At 45.4% G+C, this 16,816-nt stretch overlaps 1 pseudogene; it reads left to right on the top strand.

Moving 5' to 3' along the window:
• The first annotated feature begins 15,065 nt into the window (after positions 1–15,065).
• On the top strand, positions 15,066–15,740 carry LOC121032650 (40S ribosomal protein S24-like; annotated as a pseudogene).
• Positions 15,741–16,816: the final 1,076 nt, after the last annotated feature.

Raw genomic sequence — 16,816 nt, forward strand, 5'->3', positions numbered from 1 at the left:
GACTTCAGCCAGGTCACGATCTCGCGGTCCGTGAGTTCGAGCCCCGCGTCAGGCTCTGGGCTGATGGCTCAGAGCCTGGAGCCTGTTTCCGATTCTGTGTCTCCCTCTCTCTCTGCCCCTTCCCCGTTCATGCTCTGTCTCTCTCTGTCCCAAAAATAAATAAACGTTGAAAAAAAAAATTAAAAAAAAAAGTAATAACTTAAAAACTCGAACCACAATGTTATCATATTCAACAAAATAAGTAATTTCTAATCGTACCTAATATCTGGCTTATATTCACTTTTCCCTAATTATCTAAAAAACGTATTGTTGTAGTTGGCTTGTTCAAATCAGAATGCAAATAAGGGCCACACACTGTATTTGGTTGTGATGTCTCCAATCTCCTTTGATCTAACAATACCGTCCTCTTTTTTTAAACCATATATTTATTTTAAGTTTATTTATTTTGAGAGAGAGCACACAAGCAGGGGAGGGGCAGAGAGAGAGTGGGAGAGGGAGAATCCCAAGCAGGCTCCATGTTGTCAGTCAGCATGGAGTTTGATGCATGGTTAGATCGCATGAACCGTAAGATCATGACCTGAGCAGAAATCAAGAGTCTGACACTGAACTGACTGAGCCACCCAGGTGCCCCTAAACCATATGCTTATTGAAAAGCCTGAAGTATTTGTCTAGTAGAACTTCTAACATTTCTGCATTTGGCTTATTTCTTCCTGGGATTGTCTGTTAGCCTGTTACTCTATCCTTGATAGCTCCTTCTCCTGGAAGTTAGAGTCAAAGCCTCGATTAGATTCAGACTTTACTTACCTTTTTCCAAAATGACCTCTAGGAAGTGCTGTGCGCTTCCTCTTGCATCACCCCAATGAGCACGTAAGTCTAAGTCTCGTTGCCTACCTTTGGAGATGCTAACTAACATTGATCAGTGGGCTTAGGTTTTCACCCTGATCCATTCATCATAATATACTCCACTGACTTTTAGTGAGTGGTTTGCAGCCATTAATTATTACTACCTGGATCTGGTTTGCATTAGGAATTCACAAAATGGTGATTTTCTAATTATATCTCATTGCTTCTTCATTTATTAGCTAGAATGGCTTTCTAGAGAAAGAATCATCCCTTCTTTGATTATTTTGAAATATAGTCTGTAGAGGAAAGCTCGATAAATGCTCGATTTTTTCCTTTTATCAATTTTCAGAATAAGAAATTTGTGCTTTAGCAACTTCCCAAGATGGTCAATTAATCTGGGGAGGTTTTCTTGAGTATCAATATGAACTCATAGATTGCAATATATTTGATGTGTTTCAAGACATGGTTATCATTATTCAAATGGTCTCCTTTTTGGGCAATGGTAGTCCCCTCAAGTTGGCTCTTGGATTTTGTTATCAGTCTGGCAGTAGTTGAGAGCTCCTTGTTTTGTTTTGTTTTTTAATTTTTTTTATTTTTGAGAGAGATAGAGACAGAGCGTGAGCAGAGGAAGGGCAGAGAGAGGGAGACACAGAATCCAAAGCAGGCTCCAGGCTCTGAGCTGTCAGCACAGAGCCCAACGTGGGGTTCGAACCCACGAGCTGTGAGATCATGACCTAAGCTGAAGTCAGAAGCTTAACCGACTGAGACACCCAGGTGCCCCGGCCACCCAGGTGCCCCAAAAGCTCCTTGTTTTCAGGCATGACAAAGTATGCCAGGTTTATGTTATATACTTTGGGCCTCAGGTCTGGAATCAGCCATTTCTCTAAGTTATCCTGGTTCCTTTCAGTGGGAGTTAGCATTTAGGGACTTCAGTCTGCATTCTGCATGTCTGATTTCTCTACTCTTTTCTCATGGACTGGAAAAACTCCCCAGGGACTGAACACATTGGAGTTTGGGGCCAAGGCCATTGCTTTATGTTGTGTATATGTGTCATCGTCAGGTGCCCTATGAGGAGGCAACCTGGTCTCCTGACCCAGTGCCAGAAAATCACACTTGTAACACCCCCTGAAACATTTAACTGATTTCATGCATGCATTCACTCATTTATTCATTCATTCCCTCATTCATTCATTCATTCATTCACTCAACAAATACTTAATGAGTACCTATTGTATCTATTGTTTCAGGTCTCAGGGATGTAGTGGTAGACAAACAGTAAAGTCCCTGCTACCATGGAGATGGCTTTCCAGGGAGGGGAAGAAGACAATAGACACACATGTGATGGGGTGTGGGAAGGGCTTTCTATTCAGGGTAGTCTGATAAACGTTGGAGCAGAGGCCTGGAGGAAGTGAGGAAGGATGCTAGGCAGAAGTCTGGGGGAAATTGCTGGGCCAGAAGGAGCAGGCCAGTGTAAGAGCCCGGAGTCAGGAATGTGCTCACTGATTCCTAATCCTGCGGACACTGACAAATTCTTCGCTATCCAAGTTTTCAGCATTTCTTATCAGTTGCAAAATATTTTTTCACAGTAAAATTTTAGAGTTTACAACTTGCTGGGGCACGTGGGTGGCTCAGTTGGTTAAGTGTCCGACTTTGGCTCAGGTCATGATCTCGTGGCTCATGAGTTTGAGCCCCGGGTCAGGCTCTGTGCTGACGGCTCGGAGCCTGGAGCCTGCTTCGGATTCTGTGTCTCCTCCTCAATCTGCCCCTGCCCTGCTTGCAATCTGTCTCTCAAAAGTAAACATTAAAAAATATTTTTAAAAAATAATAAAGTTTACAGCTTGCCTTTTTCTTTTTTTAATTTACTTGAGACAGAGAGAGTGGGGGAAAGGGACAGAGGGAGAGAGAGAGAGAGAGAGAGAATCTCAAGCAGGCTCCCACACTCAGTATGGAGCCTGACACAGAGCTCAATCCCACGACCCTGGGATCATGATCTGAACCCAAATCAGGAATCAGACACTCAACCTACTGAGCCACCCAGGCACCCCTACAGCTTACTTTTCAATAGTGATCTTTTATTTTTTTATTTTTTTTTTTAGAATTTATTAAAACATTTTTTTTTAATAGTTATTTTTAAGAGACAGAGACAGTATGAGTGGGAAAGGGGCAGAGAGAGAGGGAGGCACAGAATCTGAAGCAGGATCCAGGCTCCACACTGTCAGCACAGAGCCTGACACAGGGCTCAAACTTACGAATGTGAGATCATGACCTGAGCCAAAGTTGGACACTTAACCAACTGAGCCACCCAGATGCCCCTCAATAGTGATCTTCCAATTGGTGACTTTTATGTCATCACTCATGATACCTTGCAAAATATACCATCTTCTCTCCACCCCATGCTATATTCTTAAAAATGACTTTTCTAATTCCAGAAGTCATAGGTGTTTATTGAATAATACATGGAAAGCACAAAAAAATAACACAGAACAAAGTAAAATGAGAACAAAACAGAAGCCACCTGTTGTCTCCCCACCCCCACCCCCAAATAACCTCTGTAATTTGGCAGTCGGTGTCCTTCTATTCTTTTACAAGAATGTTGTCCTGCTGTGAGTACTACCTTCTGCCTCCCACTTTCCGACTCGGTCTTCAGTGGCTATAGAGATTTCTGGCTTATATCTATCTGCTCAATACTTCTTTGTCAGAGCAGGAGTTCCTTGCTCAGCTATGGCTTACACCTGCTGGCTTGAAATGTCCCTTCAGACCCAGGGTGTGCCCTGGACCAGGGCCCATGCCTCTGGGTCCTGCCATTTCCATATCACCAATCAGTTCTTGCTTCTTGGTCAGAGAGAAGTGACAAGGAGAGTGTTTCCTCCCCCCTCGCCATTTCTCCTTCCTACCAAGAAAGAGAGAGAGAGAGAGAGAGAGAGAGAGAGAGAGACATCATGGTAGAGGGGGATGAAGGACAGAGGAGAGGAGTCAAGCATATTTCAAAGGTAACAGTGGAGCCAGAATTTAATCAATTCTTCTTGGAAGGAAATAATTTATTTTCATGTAAAATGGAATTTTCGTTTACTGATTTGCTTTCATCACCTGAGGCCAGGTGTGATATTATGACAGAGGACCTACTCATTTGGTGAGCCCCATCACCAGTTACCTGAGCCCTTGTATATGTGAAATACTCCTAACAAATTTAGACACATGTAGGGGAAAGAAAAGTCTACCCAAATGAGAACAAACAGATACCAGGTGTTAGGATTTCAATGGATCTTTCTTGGGGAAACAATTCAATTTAACCTACAACAGGTACCTTGATACTAACAAAAAAAAGCATTTTTGAGACACAGCGTCGCACAGTGGTTAGAGAAGTGGTACCAGAGTATCCAGATTGAACCCGTGGCTTTGCTGCTACTTAGCTGTGTGATCTTGGGGAAGGTGGTAGGTAACCTGTACTTGAGTTTCTGCATCTACAAAATGGGGACGATGCTAATAAAAGTACCACCCTCAGGGGGTATGTTGTAAGGGGATCTTGTGACTTAGCACGTGTTTGGCACTTACGACAGTGCTGACATTTAGCAGGTGCCTGGCCCATGTTGGCCATGTTGATTGACCCAAGCACTTCACAGGTATTAACCTTCTTAATCTTCAGAACAAGCAGTTAAATGCATATTATCATCATCCCCGTTTTACAGAGGGTTTAACTGGGGCAGACGGGTTAACTAGTCCAAGGTCCCACACAAGAAAGTGGTACAGCTGAATTCAAATTCAGGCAGTCTCAGCTTGGAGCTCATACTTTACTATAATGTCTGATATAATTACACACCATTTAGTCCACCTGGCATTCCCTTCCAGAGCCTGCTGCTTGTGAATGGTTTTTCTTCCTCAAATATGGATATGAATATGGGTCTAAGTTTAAAATGAGGCTTCTGTGCCTCCTGAGTCATCGAGCTGTGGCCCCTTACCAACTGCACAGACCTTTGACCTTCACCATGAACTTCCCGGCCCCTTTCTGCCTTTGCTTACTTGCAGGGAGCTGCCAGCAAGACTTCAGTTACAAAACGTATCTCTGTGCGGAGGTTTGTCCTCACGGTCTGCTGGCCATCTCTCAACATTTGCCCCTTCTCCCTTGTTGTGTTCTGTTTTTAGAAAAGACTCATCCCCAATGCTGATTACTTCATGCTTTATTTATATCTGTAAGAGATGGCCCCTTTCACAGAGTTCACACCCCAGGTCCCCATGAGCATGAGTCAGAAGACCACACAGGGACAGAGAGGTGGCAATGCCTGGCCGCAAAGGAAAGAGGGGCACGACTTGACATAGGGTTCATTTTGGAGGAGTTTATTCAGAGGCTGCTTTGGGGCGGGGCTGGGAATAAATGAGGAAGAAGTTCCCCGCCCGGTCTTGTAGTCTAGCATGGGAGGCAGACGCATAGGCCCTGGGTCCCAGGGTGTGATTCAAGTGCCACATGGAGGGTATGTGGACGTCAGGGAAGGCTCCCGGGAGGAGGAGACCCTGAGCTGAGTCAGACCCAGGTTTGAGCCAGAGCATCATCGCTCCCTAACTGTGTAACATCATCGGCGTCTCTGGCTTTCTTTCCTCACTGGCTAAATAGGGCTGTTGTGAAAATGAAATGTGCACCACACGTGGCACCCAAGGGTTGCCCTATAAATCACTGCAGGTGGTGCCATTGTGAATATTGACCCACCATTAATAATAATGGTTGCTTTCTAATGATGTGCCCTCCTCATGTTATATTCAGAGGTTACATTCACTTCCAGTAGCAAAGCACGCAAATACGGCTCTTTAAAAATATGATTGTATAGAGAAGAACAAGCTTTTTAAAAGGGGTTATAAATTGATTTCATCTCGGACCATTTTGTACAGCTCTGGCACTGGCAGTCTCCCACTTTCCTCTCCATGAGCCCCATTAAATATTCGGGGATTTGCAGAACTGGAATCAGACTTTCCATCCTCAAAGCTGACTTGCTTCTTGATAGCACCAAAGATGTCTCCTGCACCTTTAACACATTACCAGGGATGTGTAATTATGACAGTGGCAGAACATTCTTGGCTCCCTGGGATCACTTCCTAGTGATGATTCTTTTATACAATTGCCATTATTTCTCCACAGAGTACAACTGAGCGAAGCCAAGTTACTGAGACATAAATGGTGTAAGCATGTCATTGCATTAAACGGACGTTTCCCCCACCGTGGTGTTTAATAATTTATACCTTAAAGAAGACAAGTAGCTGCCCAGCTAGCTAATTAAAAATGCTAGATCTCACAGATGAGAAGTGTGGTTCTTGTTAAAGTGTCCATTTGCTACCTTGACAGTTTCTAAGAAGCAAATATTTCTACTGCTCCAGATATGAAGAAACAGAGTTACTCAGCCATGGGAATCCACTTTGGAAAACAAATGAATCCATGAGACTCCCCTGTGATGACACAGCCCTCGGTGCAAAATCAGATGATGAAGTGGAGTGCCATCAGAAAAAGTGCAGTTCTCATTAAATAAGGGAACTGGAACCTTCTTGATTCCAATAGCAGCCTCTGGTCCATGCATTCCCCTCAGTTTCTCAAGGAAGGGACGTATTGGACATAAGTTCCGGGCATCCCCTCATCGAGCCCAGGGCTTCACTGAGGAGCAGCTCTCTGACGAGGCAGGTCCACATGACAGCTCTAAGGACTGCCAGTCACGTATGCTGTGGGATGCAGTCACCTGCCTCTGCTCTCTCCTGAAAGTCCTCTCAATGACTGTCAAGGGACAAAAACAGTTTTGGGTTTTTTGTTTTGTTTTGTTTTGTTTTTTAAGGCATAAGTCCCCAAAGGTAAAGAGACTAGGCCGGAAGACTGCTGCAGAGAGAGAAGGCCACGAGCATTGAGAGACAGATCTCTGCGTGATCAACGGCCTAGCAAACTCAGGAAGCTGAGAAGCCAGCCACGCAGGCCCTGAGTGCAGAAGGCTTGCAGTGGGGCTTCAGGGACCAAAACCACAGGTGCAGTTGGGGCCTCAGAAAGATGAAAACACACCCTGAGAGCTGGGAGCTAGCCTGGAACCCACAACCAGGCCATGATGTTCTCCTGTTCAACAGAAGCAGTTGCACAGAACGCCTCCATCAGACAAGGCCACTCTGTGATGTAATAGATGAAGATAACAACAGGACAGTCCCTGACCATACCTGAACAGTGACAGCAACCGGAACACTGCCCCAACCTGAAGAATGGCCCAGGGACCACCCCCCCTTCCCAAGGCAAGTGACAGAGGCTTCTGATGACAGCATTAGCCTACTTCAGGCCCTGCAACTCCTAGATGAAATGCATTAAGTCATCACAGGACTATTCCTCCTTGCCACAGTGCTCCCAGTCCAGAGGGAACTGCTGCCCCCCTGGGCTCTCCTCCGTAGCACCCAACTCAAGTCTAAACCAGACCCTAAGTCCTTCCTAACACTCACTGAGACACCTACAGTTCTCCATGGTCGGCCCCTCTCAATGCAATAAGATGGTAAACCCAAGTGTGCTCCCAGTGGTCTCTGATGAACACCAACAGGTCCCGGGCCTCACCCACTGCCCCACCCCAGTGCCAGCAGTCAGGGGTGGCAGGAAACCTCCGAGAGATTGGCCAATGGGCACTGTGGTTGCAGGAGCACCAGGCCCTGCTGAGGAAGAGGTGTATTCTCCAAAACAGGGACATTAAATGCATGATGACATCACAGCCAGACTCCCAGCCTCTCCCCTACCTGGCTCTCAGAAAAGACAAAGCAAAGAGGAACTGAGAATCTCACCAGAAGCAGAGACCGTGGCAAGAATATCTAAAGCTGAAGCATATTCTTTAACCGATACTTTACAAGAACAAAATAAGAGTTGGAAGGGAAGTTATACATTAAAAGAAATTTATGAGCTTTATCAACCAATAGCAAAGTGTGGACCTTACTTGAATTCTAGTTTAAACACACCACAAAAATAAAACCATTTATGAAACAACCAGGCGAAGATGAATATTGACTGCATTTTGATGATATGAGGAAATTGTCAAAAAGGTTTAGATATGATTATTTGGATTATATTTACATAAAAAATTCCTTATCTTTCAGAGGTACTATGAGAATAAGTACAGGTGAAATGTTTTGAATTCTGGAATTTGCTTTAAAATATTCTTCTGGGGGATGGGTAAAGATGAACCAGGACTGGCACAAAGGGAGGTGTATAGAGGTTTAAGGTTTATCATTTAATTAGCTCTACTTTTGTATATGTTTGAAATTTTCCACAATAGAAAATGAGCAAAAACAAGAAAAAAAAAACTACTAAAGGTTAACTTTCTTTCTTTTTTTTATTTTGAGGATTTTATTTTTAAGTAATGTCTACACCAAATGTGCGGCTTGAACTCACAACTCCGACTCCAAGATCAAGCATCACATATTCTACTGACTGAGCCAGCCAAGTGCTCCAAGGTAACTTTCTTTAACCTCACAAAAATGCCTCCATTTATCCAGACCTGCCCCAGACCTCAAGCCAGGAAGATGCCAGGGTAGTCCATTCTCAAAGTCTGCAGATACAGAAAACAAGGCTTTATTTTTTTTTATTTATTTTTTAATTTTTTAAACAAGGCTTTAGAAAGCTCTTTAAAAATGGCATAAACCTAATTTATCAAGGAAGGTAAAGCAGGAAGGTAAGAGGACAGCCCCAAACACAGTTGTACACTGCTGTCTGTCCTCCTGCTTCTATGCTCCCACTCTTTAGTGAGCCTGTGGTATCTGCAGACAAGGCTCCTTCCATAGCCCAGAAATCACCTTGCTGGGCATCTTGCCTGGGTGTTCTGGAGGGCAAAATGCAGTCGATGGCCATGATATCAGATTTAGCTGTGGGTGGGGACAAGGAGGTAGCTTGTTTTTGATGCGAGGGAGGGGACGGAAATGCCCTCCACTGATCTGGGTGACAAGTGAGAGGTGGGCATTGGGAAGAAGAGGATAACTCCATCTGTGGTACCTGCGTTGTTGGCAGAATGAAGGGTTGGGCAGGATTTGCCTCCTGGGGGCAAGACGCTGGAGCTTGGGGGTTTTCCTTGCTATGTCTTCAGCACCTAGGACAGCTCTCAGTACCGCCCTTGGATCCTTGTAGGGATGAATGAGAAGAAAGCAAAATACAGCACTCTGAAGAAAACCAAATGCAGAGATGGTGGCTAAAGAGTGGGGCAGAGGGAGTAAATCTCTGTGGAAGGTGGCAGGGAGACCGTGGAAGGTGTCCCCAGGGAGGAGAAATTTAAGCTAAGTTCTGAAGAATGAGACCTGGGAAGAGCATTTCAGATGGGAAGACCAGCGTGTGCATAAACCCCAAGTCAGGAGAGGTGTGCCATGGTGGCAGAGGAGGACAGGGTGACTGGGGCCTTGGGAGGGCACATGGTGAACCTGGAGCATGGAAAGGACCTAGACACAGGGCCTTTTAGGCCAGGGTAAAGACCCTCTGCTTTAATTCGGAGTACTATGGGAAGCATTTGGAAGGTTTAAGCAATGGAGTAATATGATGTGACTTACATGTTCAGAAAAATCACTCTGGATACTGTGTAAAGAATAAACCATAGGGAATAGAGGATATAGGAGGCCAGTTGTTTGGATAAGAGATGGAGATGGCTGTTTGGATAGGGAGGATGAATTGGAGGTAGTGAGAAATGGCTGGATATAAGTGACCTTTGGAGAGACTGCCAACCAGGTGTGGAGATAAATTGGATGTGGACAGAGAAAACCCCTGGCTTCTGGCTGGAAGGATGGTGTCTCATTTCCTCACAGAGGTGAGGAAAACAGAACAGGTTTTGAGGGAAAAGTTACAAGTTCAGAGTTAGATGTATTGTGTTTGAAAAGTTGATTGGATGCCCAAGTGGAGATGTGAAGAAGGCATCACTATAAGGAGAAGGAGTCCAGAGGTAGAATTTGAACTGGCAGCTGTCACAGCACAGCGGGTATTAAAATCTAGAGAGGTTAGGGGACACACAAAGTGGCCGTGGGGAAGCTGGCACAGGAGACAGAGCAGGAGGGACAGAGGCTGAGAAGGCAGGGCTCTGACTTGGCCCCATGTGCCTTCTCCAATGCCTCTCGCTCTCGCTGGCAAGACTCTCTGCACTTCAGCAAACCTGCTGGGACTTCTGAGTCTGGAACACACCATTTCTGCTAAAGCCTCTGCACTTATGCTCTGCTCCTCCTGCCTCCAATGCCCTCCCTGATCTAGGCTTTTCTTAATTCTGGCCATCCTTTTAAGACCCAGCTCACTCTTCCTTGATGTCCCCCTGGGGGCAAGCATCTCATCCCCCACCTCTGCTCAGCTCTGTGCTGAAAACCAGAACTAACCTGCCTCTCACACATTTTCCAAGCATGCATTGCACATACATCCATGGTGCCCCCCAAACCACAGAGAATGCAAATCAAGCTCTTCAAGTGCCCTGCTAAGCCCCTCTCTGTATTTGAGGTGAAGGGGAACCCCCCCCATCCCAATTTTCAGAACTTTTATGCCCTGGATGAAGGTGTGGATGAAAGTCACATGGCTTTTGGGCAAGTCCTGCATCATGGGCTTCCCACTCTCAACCATGGCAGCAATATGGTGCCTCTGCCCTAACTGTCTTTTAAATATCCCCACTTACCACGCTTTGTTTCTAAGGCGGGAAGGGACTGGGAGGTGGTGGTGGCCTTCGTATGGGCCCTGGGGCAGGGGCAGGATTTAGAAAGGGAGGGACATTTAAAACATTTTTTTAAAAAGGGACAATGGGTGGTTCAGTCAGTTAAGCATCTGACTCTGGGTTTCAGCTCAGGTCATGATCTCGTGGTTTGTGGGATCAAGGCCCACAGTGGGCTCTGAGCTGACTACATGGAGCCTGCTTGGGATTCTGTCTCTCTCTTCCTCTCTCTCTGCCCCTCCCCCCCACACCTCTACCCTCCCTCATCTTTCTCTCTGGCCCTCCCTCCACTGAGAGAGTGCTCTCTCTCTGTCTCTCAAAATAAATAAACATTGAAAAAAATTTTAATGAAAAAAAAAGGGAAGAGAGGAGGAGAGGAGAGCAATAGTGGAGGATAGGAGGCCATGGAGTAGAAAACTCTGGGAATTGGCATCTGGGGCCATTTCACTGCTGCTCTTTTTTTTTTTTTTTTTAATGTTTATTTATTTTTGGGACAGAGAGAGACAGAGCATGAACAGGGGAGGGGCAGAGAGAGAGGGAGACACAGGATCGGAAGCAGGCTCCAGGCTCTGAGCCATCAGCCCAGAGCCCGACGCGGGGCTCGAACTCCCGGACCGCGAGATCGTGACCTGAGCTGAAGTCGGACGCTTAACCGACTGAGCCACCCAGGCGCCCCACAGCTGCTCTTTTTGACAAAAAGAATGCTTCGCCTCAGTCATGGCAGAATGGGCAAGTGTTCCTTTTTTTAACCAACTAAGATATACAACGGTTCTTCACGCTCTCTCGGAGCCTCCATTCTAAGCATATTGACTGGATTTCTGGGTGGGGTGGATCTCTGAAACCCAGAGAGGGAAGTTGTCAAGATTGTGGCAGGCAGCAGGGAGCCAGTATGGGTCCTAGCAGAGAGGAGGGGTGAGGTGCAAGAGCCCCGTGAGGTGCAAACTGGGAAGAGAAATCAGTCAAATGCTCCTCCTGCCATCTGGGTGGGAGGCCGGAACCTTGGGATGCCCTCAGGATCAGAGCAGCTGCTGGGCCTGAGGCCCCAGATATCTCCTAGAGATGTGGGTCCAAGGCTGAAGTAGAGGAGTGGGTAGAGATCCCTGCGGGGAGTTTCTCAGAGTCGAGAGAGGGAGGGAGTGTGCAAGGAACAGGACAGACCGCTTAGCAGTCTCATTCAGCTGCTTTTGTTTGCTACTTTGGGCTACATCAAGAGAAATCACGGAGGCCTTTGTAGGAGGAGGCCACCGGTGACGTCCAGCCCAAGGCTGACAAACAAGACAGAAAGAAGTCCCACAGTTGCTCAGGGCTGGATCAGGTGCTCTCCGTGGGGTGCTGGTACACAGTTAGCAACTGCCTCTTTGGAAAGAAGGGGGACTGATTTGTAAGTGCTCCCACTGGGGCCAATTTTAAGCCACCAGCATAACCTGACTGCATCCCATTACATAGTCCTCCCACCACGGCTGTGAATGAGCTCAAGGACACAGTAATAAAACAATAATGAAGTAACGAGTTCTGAGTATATTTTATCTTCATTTTAATATGTTTTGTTTGCTTGTAAGTTTACATAATTTAGTTTTTAATAATGATTGTTGAGGAACTGGATTGCAAATTTCCTAAAAACTTAATCGTCAGCTCTTGAGAGGGGGTTTGAGCCGGTCCCAGCGCTGCTGGCTGATGCAAGGGCAGGTCTGGCTGTGGGAATGGGGATCCTTGTCTGGCAGAGCTCTCCTGCAGGAAGCCGCAGCTTTCCAAGGTCAGGAGCTGGGAGAAAACGACAGGCTGACTTCTAAGAAGAGCTCAGACCTGGGACAGCTGGACCAGCCTACAAGACGAGCACCTTTTCTGTAACACAGGTCCAGGAACTGTCGGATTTTTAACCAAAAAGAACAACAACAACAACAACAACAACAGAGTTTAAAACTTGCATTTGCAAGTGTCATCTGAGCTGGAACGGCTACAAGACAATGTATCAGTGTTAAAATTAAAGTGAAAATTAAGCACACGTCACCCTATTAGTCAGCGTTTTAAGGCTGTATTATTGCGAAGTTCAGAAAAAGAGTTAAAGAATCTATTTAAATGCAAATGTGCCATAAAACCGACTAACGGCAATGCATCTCTGAAATGCTCTCAGCCCTTCTTTCAGCAGACTCTGCTCATAATAGCGTTGGTTTTTCCCCCCCCGCAACTTGGGGAATAATATCTCCGAGAAATCCTGTGTTGGTGGAGTGCAGCTGTGTGATTACCTGGGGGTGGGGGATGCTCGGGAGGAGGGACCAGGGCTCCCGCTGGGGCGGAATCTGCACTCATGCCCCTGCGCCCTCTGGGACTGGTTGTGCAGCACAGAAGCCCGGCTTGGCGGCCATCAGGCAGGGCTTAGGGCTTGTGCCTAGAATTGTCCCCCGCTGGCCCTGCTGATTACCGTGCTCCAGAGCAGCCGAAGCTGGGGTTGCTCACAGACCAGGGAGCAGTGTGGTGCCCTGACCCAAGGACCGAATTGAGACACTCCTCCGAAGGAGGCAAGCACAGCACCTGACTCAGAGGGAGTAAACTGCCAGTGTTGACCACTAAACCCTCTGCCCCACACAGGAAGGAGGCAGGGAGCTGACAGACCCTCACGGAGACCCTGCACTGTGCCAGGTGCCAGCCTCATCCTCATGATGGCCCTCTGGAGGAGGCCTTATTGCCCTGACTTGACAGAGGTTGGGAACGGGGCACAGGCAGTGGGTGGTCGTTGACATTGGGCTTCTGCGGGAGGACTGGCCCAGCCCCCGCTCTGCGTGTGGAGAGGAGTAACTAGGGCATCGGGCAGCTATGGCAGAGCTTGGTGATGAGCCTGGCCTGGTGCTGGGTGAAACCATCTGCTTCTCCCCATCAAGGCTGGGGGCCCACCCTGGGAGCAGCCAGGGATCCCAAGGTGTATCCAAAAGCCCATGGTTACCCTCGGCCCTCTCTCCTCAGCTAAGAGGGGACTGTGTACCTGAAAGCCCCTCAAACTCCCAGAACAATGTAAGAACTACCTTGTTTAAGGTAGACTCTGTCAGGGAGCAGGCAAAGCCCACCTCGCGCAGCTCACCTCATCTCCATCACTGAACCCGTGGGTACCTCAAGGTAGGACCATGGCCCAGCCCGTGTGTGCAAGCAATAAAAATGTGTCGAGTGTTTGAAAACTGCTGCTCGGGCATGTAATATAGATATGGGGCAGAATTTATAGATATTATAATTTTCATATAAAATTAGCATTTATGTCGCTCTTTTTACTTTGGTTTATTTGGAGCCATTCAGAATTTGGTTTGAGGGACCCTATGCTAAGATGGGTTGTTCTCTAAGTACCCTACCCCCACCCCCCAAAGGACCCGCTCCCTTCAGGACTCATGCATCGATGCCCTTGGGAAGAAGGAATACAGGGCTGTTGAAAACCTCCACTTCTATTCTTCCTCTGTTTGGGGGACACCTTGGGGGGAGGCACAGTCTGGGTGCGGGATTGCTCTTCTGCCTGGAAGAAGGCGCCAGAGCCAGGGCCAATGAGGGGGCTAAAAGTGGTGCTCAGGGCTTAGAATAAATTGGTTCAGGCAGGGATCATACATGTAGTTCAACTCTTGGGAATCCAGCCAAGCAGCGGTGGCCTTCAGGGGACTGATTGCAGAGGAGGGGACCCCCAGCTGTGGTAGCAGGAGGGGAATAGTGCCTAACAAGGAAGCATGAGAGAAACTGTCACCTAAGGAGACCTTGCCCGGTACCAGACACGTGCACTATTTTATGTGATCTTCCCTCCAGCCATCTCTGTTTGCAGACAACATAATCTTGAATAGACGAAATATTTAGGAATGCACTAAAATCCAGAACTAATTAATGAGGTCAGCAAAATTACAGAATACAAGATCAATACACCAAAATATAAACTGTGCATACAAGATATGAAAAAAATGGTACTTGTGTATACTTGGAATGAATAATCCAAAAGGGAAATTAAGAAAATAATTACATTTACAATAGCATCAAAAAAATAAAACAGGAATAAATTTAAGAAGTACAAGCCTTGAACACTGAAAACTATAAACATTATTGAAAGAAATTAACGAAAACCTAAATAAATGGAGAAGATTTAATATGTTTAAGATGACAATACTCCCTAAGCAACCTACAGGTTCAGCACAATCTCTGTATAATTTCAAGTGCCTTTTTGGCTAAAATTGATAAGCCGATCTTGAGATTCATATGAAAATGCAAGGGACCTACAATAGCCAAAACAAAGAAGAAAGTGGAGGATTCACACTTGCCCATTTTAAATTTCCTACAAGGCTACTGTATCAGCGCACTTGGGTGGCTCAGTTGGCTACACATTTGAGTCTTGATATTGGCTCAGGTCATGATCTCATCGTTGTGAGATCAAGTCCCGCATTGGGTTCCTGCTTGGGATTCTCTCCCTCTCTTTCTGCCCCTCCTTTGCTCGTGCGTGCATGCTCTCTCTCTCTCTCTCTCTCTCTTTCTCTCTCTCTTTCTCTCAAAATAAATAAATAAATAAATAATTTTTAAAAAGGCTACAGTATCAGGAAAATATGCTACTGGCATAAGAATAGACATACAGACCAGTGAAACAGAATTGAGAGTCCAAAAATAAACTCGTATTCACATTTATAGTCAATAGATTTTCAACAAGGGTGCCAAGACAATTTAATGGGGAAAGAAGTCTTTTCAGCAACTTGATATTCATATACGAAAGAACACTTCCTCAAACATACATATGTAAAAGTTAACTCAAATGTATCCTAGACCTAAATGTTAGAGCTCAAACTACAAAACTCTTAGAAAGCTCTCTTTTCCTGTCCGGCTGCTTGAAGCTCAGCTGCCATCATGAATGACACAGTAACTCTCTAGACCAGGAAGTTCATAACCAACTGACTACTTCAATGGAAACAAGTGGTCATTGATGTTCTTCACCCTGGAAAGGCAGCAGCACCTAAGACATATTTGGGGGAAAAACTAGCCAAGATGTACAAGACCACACCAGATGCCATCTTTGTATTTGGATTCACAACCCATTTTGGGGGTGGCAAGACAACTGGCTTTGGCATGATTTATGATTCCTTGGATGATGCAAAGAAAAATGAACCCAAACATAGACTTGCAAGACATGGCCTGTGTGAGAAGAAACAGACCTCAAGAAAACAGCAAAAGGAACACAAGGACAGAATGAAGAAAGTCAGGGGGACTGCAGAAGACAGGGTTGAGGCCGGGAACAAGTGAGCCGGAGACTGGACAACAGAAGGAATAAAGATTCTGCAGTGGCTCTGCAGTGACTGTGCCAATTTTTCAGGAGAGGGTTAATAAACTAAGAACTTTTATGTGAAAAAAAAGTCTTAGGAAAAAATATAGATGTAAACATGCATGACCTTGATCAGAACAAGCATTCTTAGATACGACACCAAAAGCACAAGCAATGAAAGAAAAAAAAAAGATAAAACAAACTTCATAAAAATTAGTTTTATGCTTCAAAGGACACCACCAAGAAAGTAAAAAGACAACTTACAGAAGAGAAGAACATTTTTGCAAATCATATATGATAAAGGACTCGAATCTAGAATATATAGGGAACACTTACAATTCAATAATAAAAAGGCAACCTAATTTTAAAATAGGCAAAGGAAAAATAAATAAATAAATAAATAAATAAATAAATAAATAAATAAATAAATAAAAATAAAATAGGCAAAGGATCTGAATAGACAGTTCCCCAAAGAGGATTACACATGGCCAATAAACGGTTGAAAAGAGGCCTTAACATCATTAGCCATCAGGGAACTGCACATATAAATCATGAGCTGCTATTTCACATTCATTAGGATGACTGGAATTTTTAAAAAGACAGAAAATAACAACTGTTGGTGGGAGTGCCAATGGTACAGCTACTTTGGAAAAGTCTGGAAGTTCCTAAAAAAAATAAACATGTGGGGCACCTGGGTGGCTCAGTCAGTTGAGTGTCTGACTTCAGTTCAAGTCATGATCTCGAGGTCCGTGAGTTCGAGCCCCATGGTGGGCTCTGTTCTGAGCCCTTAGAACCTGGAGCCTGCTTTGGATTCTGTGTCTTCCTCTCTCTCTGCCCCTCCCTTGCTCTCTCTCTCAAAAATAAAGAAATATTTTTAAAAATATAAACACGCAGTTACGATATGACCCAGCAATTTCACTAATATGCCCAAGAGAAATGAAAACATGTCCACACAAAAACTTATATACAAATGTTTGTAGGTATATTGTTCATAATAACCAAAAAAAGTGGAAATAATCCAAATGTCTAGAACTAATCAGCCAAATATGCTATGTCT

Source organism: Herpailurus yagouaroundi, unplaced genomic scaffold, assembly GCF_014898765.1.
Source record: "Herpailurus yagouaroundi ecotype Mexico unplaced genomic scaffold, PumYag 142, whole genome shotgun sequence".
NCBI classification, from domain to species: Eukaryota; Metazoa; Chordata; class Mammalia; order Carnivora; family Felidae; genus Herpailurus; species Herpailurus yagouaroundi.